Source organism: Frankliniella occidentalis, unplaced genomic scaffold (genome assembly GCF_000697945.3).
Source record: "Frankliniella occidentalis isolate FOCC.00 unplaced genomic scaffold, Focc_3.1 Scaffold49, whole genome shotgun sequence".
Lineage (NCBI taxonomy): Eukaryota > Metazoa > Arthropoda > Insecta > Thysanoptera > Thripidae > Frankliniella > Frankliniella occidentalis.
In genome coordinates, this window is record NW_026267179.1 from 259,462 (window position 1) to 268,245 (window position 8,784).

The 8,784-nt window shown below is 58.8% G+C and overlaps 1 protein-coding gene across 8 annotated transcripts in view; it reads left to right on the forward strand.

The window, feature by feature from the left end:
- Positions 1–1,645: 1,645 nt before the first annotated feature.
- Positions 1,646–8,784, forward strand: part of LOC113209147 (zinc finger protein 239-like) — a 51,975-nt gene continuing 44,836 nt past the window's right edge. For 6 of the 8 annotated variants that reach the window (XR_008011109.1, XR_008011108.1, XM_052267292.1 and 3 more), the window contains exon 1: positions 1,646–1,824. The gene's annotated coding sequence lies outside the window, so the exon portion shown is untranslated. Of the gene's footprint in view, positions 1,825–8,067; positions 8,154–8,784 lie in introns of those variants that run through there. The other 2 variants (XM_052267286.1, XM_052267289.1) reach the window with 2 other exon arrangements.

The following is an 8,784-nucleotide window of genomic DNA, read 5'->3' on the forward strand; positions in this document are numbered from 1 at the left end:
CCCCCGCCGAGGCACCCCTCCTGTTGCAATGGCACACACTGCGGGGCCGGACCATAAATTGCCGGAGCAAGGCTGCACAATGCGGCCGGCGGCGGCGCTGTGCGGCGCACGCACTATACCCCCGCAGCGCCGCGTGTGGCGCTGACCAAACAGTATAGTGCGTCCCCCCGGCGGCCCCGCTGTTGCAGACTCCCCCTCCACCGCCCCGCGGGGCCCAAGGGGGTAACAACTTGGGGCCGTCCGCCATACATCACGTAGCCGTCGAAACGGCTGCCGATGGCCGCCTCTCTGCACGGGTTGCCTCGCCATCAGGCGACACGACACAGAGGGGTGACACTATGACCTCCCTGCCGGCATTCCCTGCTGGCATTCCCTGCTGGCATTCCCTGCCCAAGCAACTTAAGACCAACACATTAATGCAAAGCGGCCAAAGGCTTCAGCTTCTGTGCATTTGTTTTCAACTTTAAACTTAAATAAACTATACGAATTATGATGAAATTCTGCTGAACTTGCATGAGCGATGATTGAAGTTCGTGAACTTCAGTTACGCTGACTTTAGTTGCATGAAGCGACCCAGCCATTTGTTTCTACTTCAAATAATGATGAGAAAGGCATCTAATTGAAGTCTGGATAACATATCCACAGCTGACTGGTTCAATTGAAACTTCATTTTGAATTCATGAAACTAAATACACAAGCTAAACTGCAGCAACTGTAACCATCGGGGTATTACTATTTTGATCCTTACTTTGTGATAAAATATACACCATACAAACTGCATTTTTAAAGATAATAAGGAAAATAATTCATTTCCCATTTGAAATGAAATTTGACAGGTGTCCTAACACTGGACCCAAGAGTTGTTTCTAGCAACACCAAGGAAAATGATATGAAGTAGTATAGAATAAATTGACTATAGATTTTTACTATAGTAAAACGCTACTATACTACTATAGTAAATTTACTATAGCATGAACGCGACACTCACCTTTTCTAAGGCCGAACGTTGAGGGTTGAAGTCGCAGGTTCTCTCTATCTTGCTCAGTCTTCCAAGCCATGAGTAGCCAAGTCACATAACCTTCAAAGGCAAAATCTTGTTCGTCTATTCACTTTTTCACTTTATAACTGCAACTTCACGATTTTAACACTTTCTTGAAGTCACAGGTTCTCTCCATCTTGCGCAATCTTCCAAGAGAACCATAGTCACATAACCTTCAAAGGCAAAAACATGTTCCGTGTATTCACTTTTTCACTTGATAACTGCAACTTCACCATTTTAACACTTTCTTTTATCACTGAAATGTTGTAAGAGTTTTCTTCCCTGTTACCTTTACAAAAAAACAGCCAAACGTATTTTCACTCGATAACTTTTCACTCGACAATTTTACGCGAACGCGAACCGCGCGAACTCGGCGAACTCAAGACGGTCACTGGTTCGATGACTAAAATTTTTCCTATTTTTCATTCAACGAACGTACAGTGAAGCTTACTATATTGTTTGAGATTTGTTTCAAATTTTTATCTGAAAAAGGTCTGAATAGTGGTCACAAATATAATGGCGAATAATTCAAACCGATTCTGTTAAGTTGTCAGAATGATCGTCGATTTTGGCTGCAGCTGCAGAGTACAGTCAGAGTCAGTGCAGGTGTTGACGTCGGACGTCGCACGCGGTCGCACGTCGCGTTCGCGGTGGTGTAGTGCGTTTTTGGTTTTAGCGAAGCCCCTTAACTTTTGAATTCATTTATGTGTGATTAAGTGCCATCGAGTTTCAATTCGAAGCGAAGATTCTTGAGAGGAAATACCCGGAAAACGACTGAACTGACGGTACGTAGGTGGTGTTGTTGGAACTTGAAGAGGTTGCGTCTGGTGAGGTTATGGACGTCAACTGCTGTCTGCAGCAGGAGCACCGGCGAGGTGAAACGGTTGAAGCAGACAACTGTTATTGCGAATGTTTCGAGGCCTTGGGATAATGAGATGAGCTTTAAGTAATCTGTTACACTTGTTTGGTAACGTTGATTATGCATAAGTTGGTATTTACGAGAGTGTGCGTGTCGGGCATTCCCTGTCATTCCCCTCATTATGACCATGTATCTTTTATCGTCTCGCAACTTGTACTTCCTCATATTTTGAAAATGTTTTTATTACACCGTGCACGGTGCGTCGCTGTTGGTTTTGTGCGCCGACGCCTTCCTCACCCCCCGTGCCGTGGCGCAAGTTCCTTTGTCAAGTGTTTTTAACGCGCCCCTCTTTGCTCCCCCTGCTCGTTTCGCTTTGGGCTGAGCGATGGGCGAGCAGGGGGAGGGGAACAAAACGGGCCGGCATCCATCCCCGGCCCCGCCCCGCCCCGCCCGGCCGCACTCGTGCAACGCAACGCACTCTTACACGTCTCGCAAGCGTGCGCCGCACCGGCAAAGCGTGCAACCCTCGCAACCCCGTGAGCGCGGAGCGGAGAGAGGGTCGTAACAGCCCCGGCAGCGGGGCGGACTTACGGTCCTCTTCGCCCGCTGCAAGACGGATTAGCGAAAGGTGGGGCGGGGCGGGGCGGGCGATAGGGTGATGTATGCCGCGCGGGGGCGCACTGCAATGAGCCTGCCCTGCACGCGCGCACGGACCTGCTGACTCCCAGTCCTTTGGCGCCGTTTACGTGCGTGTGTGTGTTTGTGCGTGCGTGTGCTGGTGTGTGGCGGGGGACCTAGTGGAATAAACGCGACGAGGCCAGTCTAGCCAGTACAGTGTGCTGTGGTGGCAGCCCCTTCCCTCAGCATCCCCTTTCTCACCCTCCCTCTACTCCCTTTCCCTCCAATGCTCACTGTACGCCCACACAATGAGAGAAAGAGGGAAGGGGCCTAGGGGAGAGGGAGCGGGGCGCGGAGAGAGATCAGTGGAGAATAGTTACGTTGTGCGAGTAAGGGTCGCGAGAAGGGCCTCCGTAAAGAAAAGTGAAACACTATCGCGGTGGTGAGGGAGGGAGGGGCGCACTGCGTCGGCGCCCTGCCCGCACTGCGCCCTCACGCACACGCAGGGGCGACTTTTCGTTTTTCAAGAAAGCCCCCAGAGGGGCGCCGAGGTGGGGTGGGGCGGGGCGGGGTGGGGTGTGCCCTTGGCAGAGGACGCGCTTGGCGGGGCGGGCGGGGCTGTGGGCCGATAACACGGACCGGCCACTATGAATCTGCAGCCGCCACGCCGCCACGCCCGGCGCGGACCCCAACCGGACCGGGACCGGCCGCCGGGGCGCTCCTTTGACCAGCGCGCACGGCGGGCGGCAGAGAGGGGACCAGGGCGGGGAGGTCCTTCTTGTGCCGGGGCCCTACCGGTGTCTATCGGGCCGGAAAGGAATGCGGTGAGGGCGGGGCGCGGGGGCGGCCGGCCAGCGCCCCTCCGGCTGGTGGCGGGGCCGGCCGGGCCGAGCAGGCCGAGGGCTGGTCACTCTCATAAATAATGGGGTAACGACGTCCCTCAAACAGTGGCGGCGCCTCGCCCCGCCTGCCACCGCCAAAGCCCCGCCCTGCGCCGCCCGCCGCCCGGCCGCCACCCCGGACCGTGAGGCGGGCGGACATGGGGTCCGTGGGACTCTGCACCTGATTGTTATGATTATTTAACTACCAGCGAGTTTGTCATTCAGGGCTGCCGGGATGGGGGCGGCTGATAAGGGTCCTATAGGGCTCCGGCCACGCGCGGCGGCGCCGGGCGGGTAGGCAGCCCAGCCGGCTCGCTCGCGTGCCCGCCGCGGAAGAGCGCGGCGTCGCCGTCGCCGTGGCGCTTCTTTCAAACGCAGTTGACGGTGGTGTGGGGCGTGGGAGGCGACATGCCAGCCCCGCCCGGGTCACGGACACGGCGCCGGGGCCGGGCCGCGCGGCGCCAGCAGGCGAGCGGGCGAGGGGGAATCAGTGCACGACGCCAGCGCCATGCATGTGGGGGAGGGGTGTGCTCAGGGCGCCGACGTACCGCAATTCACAGCAAGGACAATGGCCAGTCCATGGAGGCGCGGGGAGCAGGGGAGGGGAGGGAAGTGCAAGCAGCAGTGTCCGCTGCAATTGCTAGGAGCCTCAAGGCGTTGGAGGGAGGAGGCGGGGAGAGGAGGAGGTTGGAGCCAGCAGGGGCAATCAGAACTAAGTACGTATCACGTTTGGGCTACTGCTGGCGGGAATCTACTATTGGGACACGCCCCCTCCGCACCTACCTTCCCGCTCTATGTCCTCCCCAGCGCCCCCTTCCCCGTCCCCTCTCGCTCTCTCTCTTTTCTGTTCCCCATTTTCTCGCTGCTCTCTCTATCAGAGGAACACATGCCCGCGGGGATCCGTTTGGGGGAGAGGGGGGATATATATTTCTGCTCCTCCTCCTCCCCTCTCCCCTAACCGTCATCATCATGACCATCGTCATGCTCGCCGCGGGCCGCGGCTGCTGGTTTTGGTTTCGTGTGGGGGGGAGGGGGAGCAGTGTGTTGCGTCTAGCAGGGATTATAGGGGACATGCAGTAGTAAGGGCGGAGGGGGGCGGGCGGGCATCCCGAGGAGCATCCGCTACACAAAGGGTTGACAAGGCCGCCTGTAGCCGCGGCTTACTGGTGATGAAGAAGTCCGAGTAGAGACGATCGAGCTCCGTATAGTAATCCGAATGTGATACTGCCGGGCGAACACAATATGAGCCAGTGCCTTCCTCTTCTTCTTGTTGTTGTGCCCGCGCCGTTGGCCGCCCCCACGTCATTTCTCTGCGCGCGGAGACGGCGCTGCTGAGGTCGTCGTGGAGTAGTTTGTAGAACTTGTCCTCGGTGCGATCACAAATACCGCACGGCGGCGGCGCGCGCAACAGGGACGCACACGTGTGCTTGTGTGACTTGGGTGCGTCGCTGCGGCGGAGAGCGTGGTTTAATTACCAGGCTCTGCACACACACACACATTTACTTACACACACACGCACACACACACACACGTCCGGCCCACGCTCGCGGGGGTGGGTGTGGCGCCGGCAGCCCTCTCCTCCCAGGGCGGCGCGGGGCCGGGCGCCGGTCCCGTGAGGGTCCCCTATGCCCCACATTCCAGGATGTCATAAGTAAAGTTGGGGCGTGGTGTGCGGGTGTATGATGGCACGACGCCGCCCGCCGCCGGGCTGCTGCGGGGGCTCCCCGACCAGCAGCCCCCCTCTGTGCTGCTGCCCCTCCCAAAGGCCCCAAGTCCTACGGGGAGTCGCGTGGGGCCGTGGTGGGGTGGGGGCAACACCTCCAGGTTAGCAGCCGACAGCTGGTCACCTGGTTGGTGTGTCTGCGTGTCGTGAGCTGCCTTGTCTGCTGTGGCGCCGACGACAGCGTCTCGCCTCCGCCCCCCCCCGCGGGCCCCTCCCCTATGTCGCGTGGCGCCCCGCGGCGGGGCGTGGTGAGACGCGCGGGAGTCAGCTCGGGGACAGCACCCCCCTCCCCCCCTCAACCCCTTCCATACCCCGCGAACAAACTATTCCTCTGCTAAACAAACAGCACCGTCGCCACGACCGCGCGCTGGCCTGGAGCGCGTTCGGAGGCGCGCCCCACCCCGGCTATCATCGACGCCTTGGCCTTGGCGGCAAAAGCCCCTCGCGTCGCGTCGTGCCCTGGCAGTGTCGCCGTGCCGTGTGGCGCGGCGGGGCGCGGCGCGACGCTGGCTGCTCCGTTTTATGGACGCCTTTGCTTTTCCCCCCACCGCCGCTGCTCGCGCGCGCAAAAAGCCGTATAAGAGTGTGGCCTGGCGGGGCCTGGCGGGGGGTGGCGGGGATCGTTTTCTTTCCGTTATTGCGTCGCGACAAACCTTTTGCCGGGGGGCGCGCGGCGGAGGGGCCGGAGGGGGCCGCGAGACGGGCGGCGGGTTCATCATCATCACCATTACGGGGGTTATCGCCGCCGCCGCCGCCGCCGCCCTGGACGGGGTCCGGCTAACGGCCGTCGTCTGAGAGGGAGGCCACCGCGTCCTCCGAGGGGCCGGCGGCGGGGGCGGCGGAGGGTGGAGGTGCCCCCCCCCCTCCGGCCGGGTTGCTGCAAGGTTATCAGCGTTAGAGGGAATTCTATGTGTTTTCATTCAATCCCGTAAAATGCAGTTCTCATGATAGTATTGAATATCCGGCAGAGGGGGGCCACCAGAGGGAGGCCGCCGGGGAGGCAGGCGGTGGACGTGTCGTCAGGACGCCTGGGTTACTGCCGTGGCCCAGACACTAAGCTGCCTCCGGGACATTCCGGGACATCCTGGTCTAGAGGGTCCCGAGCGAGCAGGGGGGCGGCGGCCGCCCCGCAGGCCCCGGGGGAGCGTGGGCGCCGAAGCTCGTGTCGCCCAATCGGTTAACGAACGACCCGAGGCCGGCGGGCCGGGCCGAGCGGGGCCCCGCGGCTGTCCCAAACAACAACATCCCCCTCATCAAGGACACGCTCCGCCAGCGCCAGGTAGGCGGCCGTACGCAGGCGGCCCTAATCATAGAGCAACCCCTCGCGGGGCCCGGGGCGGGGCGGGGCGGGCGCCGGGCGCCCCTCGGGGGTGCGGGCCTGCGGGCCGACAGGGGGAGCCGCCGCTCCCAAGGGAGCAGCGCGATGAGCCCGCCGGCCTGTCCGCACCGGGAGCCTGCACGTGCCCGTCGAGCCGGGGGCGTACGAGCAGGACGCGGCAAAGGGAGGGGAGGGTGGGCAGGATAACACACAAGGACAAACACGGCCAGGACCGGACCGGGCGGCGCCCGGGGGGTAGGCAGCCCATTCGACACCAACGGGCTGCTATTTCCGTCGCACTGGGCGTGGCGTGGCGTTGGCCTGGGGCCGGCGGCGGCGCCCGGCTGTCCAGGGGCGGAGGAGGGCGCCTCCGGGACTCAAAGTTATCGCGTCACTGTCAGCGGCAGGCCGCGGGGGGCGCCTGCAGGGGCGGCGCGCGTGCGGGCGAGCAGCGGCGGCAGCTGTCGCCTGCGGCCGAGGCGGGGGAGGGGGGAGGGGGCGCAGAGGTGTCGTCGGCATGCCATGTGTGTGTCGCTGCTGAGGTGCGAGGCCCCCAGGTGTTGCACAAAAATAGCGCACCGAATTATTATTTGTCGTGCTGCCACTACTGCTGCCTTTCATGTACGTGTTACACGAAAGATGATGATAATAAAAGCGGATAAATAATATCGACTCGGTTTGTATGTATGCAGAGCATTAGCATTGCACACAGAGATTTTATATCGCGCCGCGCCCGCCTCGCGGCAACAAGTGCCTCGGGAATTACAGCCGGGGGAAGGGCGTAAACAAAGTGGCAGGGGCGGAACCAGGCCATCGGCACGGCATTCAAACCTTGTCAAGATATTTACCCCGTAAGCCTTTTATCGGAATTGCGCGCGCGCGCAAAGGGAAGGGGGGGGATAAGGAGGAGCAGCAGGAATCAACGGAATTAGTCAAATAGAAATAATTCTCTTTCCGGAAAATATGAAGGGGAGGATCACGGGAGAGAGAGGGGGGGGGGTGGTGGGAGTAGGGCTTTAGGGCGCCCACGCCGCCCTGCCGCTGCCGCATGGCACGCCCGCGTGCGCGCGCCGAGTTGAGGAGGGAATTGAAGCGTGTTGGGGAAACAATCGTGGGGCGCCCGCGACGTAACTGGCGGCCGCAGCGCGCGGAGATGCGTCGGTGTGTTGTGATGCGGGCTGAAAGGAGGAAGTGAGGGGGGAAGGGGGGAAGAGCCCCTGCTGCGGCGCGCGCGCGGCGGGGCGGGGCGGCCGGCCGTGTTCGCTGCGAAAACGGTTTTAAATCCTTCCGATTTAGAGCTGCACGGCCCGGGGAGAGATTTATTTTATAGACACGCACCAACGCACCTCGCACACATATACACGCACACAAATATACACACGTAGATGAGTGGATGGATTGGCCGATCTCTCGCAGACAATCGTGCTTCGCGGGGATGAGGCAAAGAAAGACAAAACAAAAACAACAAAGCGATCTATAATAATACTAAAGGGGGCGCAGAGAAATTAATATCTGCGGGTGTGGTAGCCCTGGAGCGAGCAGGCCTCAGACAGTCAGACTCAGGACTCGGTCAGACCTAAACTGCAGCGGTCAGCGGATTCCAGCAGGGACAGCCGGCGGCCGCGAACGCCTCGACTCGGCTGTGTGGATAGTCGCGGCGCAGTCATCAGCCAGGGCGGCTGGAGTTGGGGAAAGGATAAACACGCTCCGGTAAAGTAATTAGCAATGTGTGATATCATCTGATACCCGCATGCTAGACCTCGTCTTACAAGGGAAGGTTTTTAGGTGGTACACACCAATTTCGCTGGGCGCGATACATATTGCAGGGGACATATGTAGATTAAGATTCGCACCAGTTTGAGCTGCCCATACTATGTTTTTCGTTTGTTTTGGACAATTTTTAGTAAGAAAACATCATAAAAGCAGCTAAAATGTGATCTTCAAATGCCTATATCTCCGGAACCGTTTGAGCTACACCGCCCAGATTTTGCACAGATGTAGGCCGAATTGGTAACTAAATTATCGTGAAGCATAATTATTTTCGAAAAACATCGAAGAAAATGTCACAAACTATGTGCACCTTCCTTACTTGAATTTCGACTTGGATTTCGGACCATTTCAACAATTTTTTTTTCGAATCTTCTCATATTTTTAGACGATTAAGGTATCTATGCGGACTACCTCTGTGCAAAATCTGGGCGGTGTAGCTCAAACGGTTCCGGAGATATCGGCATTTGAAGATCACATTTTAGCTGCTTTTATGATGTTTTCTTACTAAAAATTGTCCAAAACAAACGAAAAACATAGTATGGGCAGCTAAAACTGGTGCGAATCTTAATCTACATA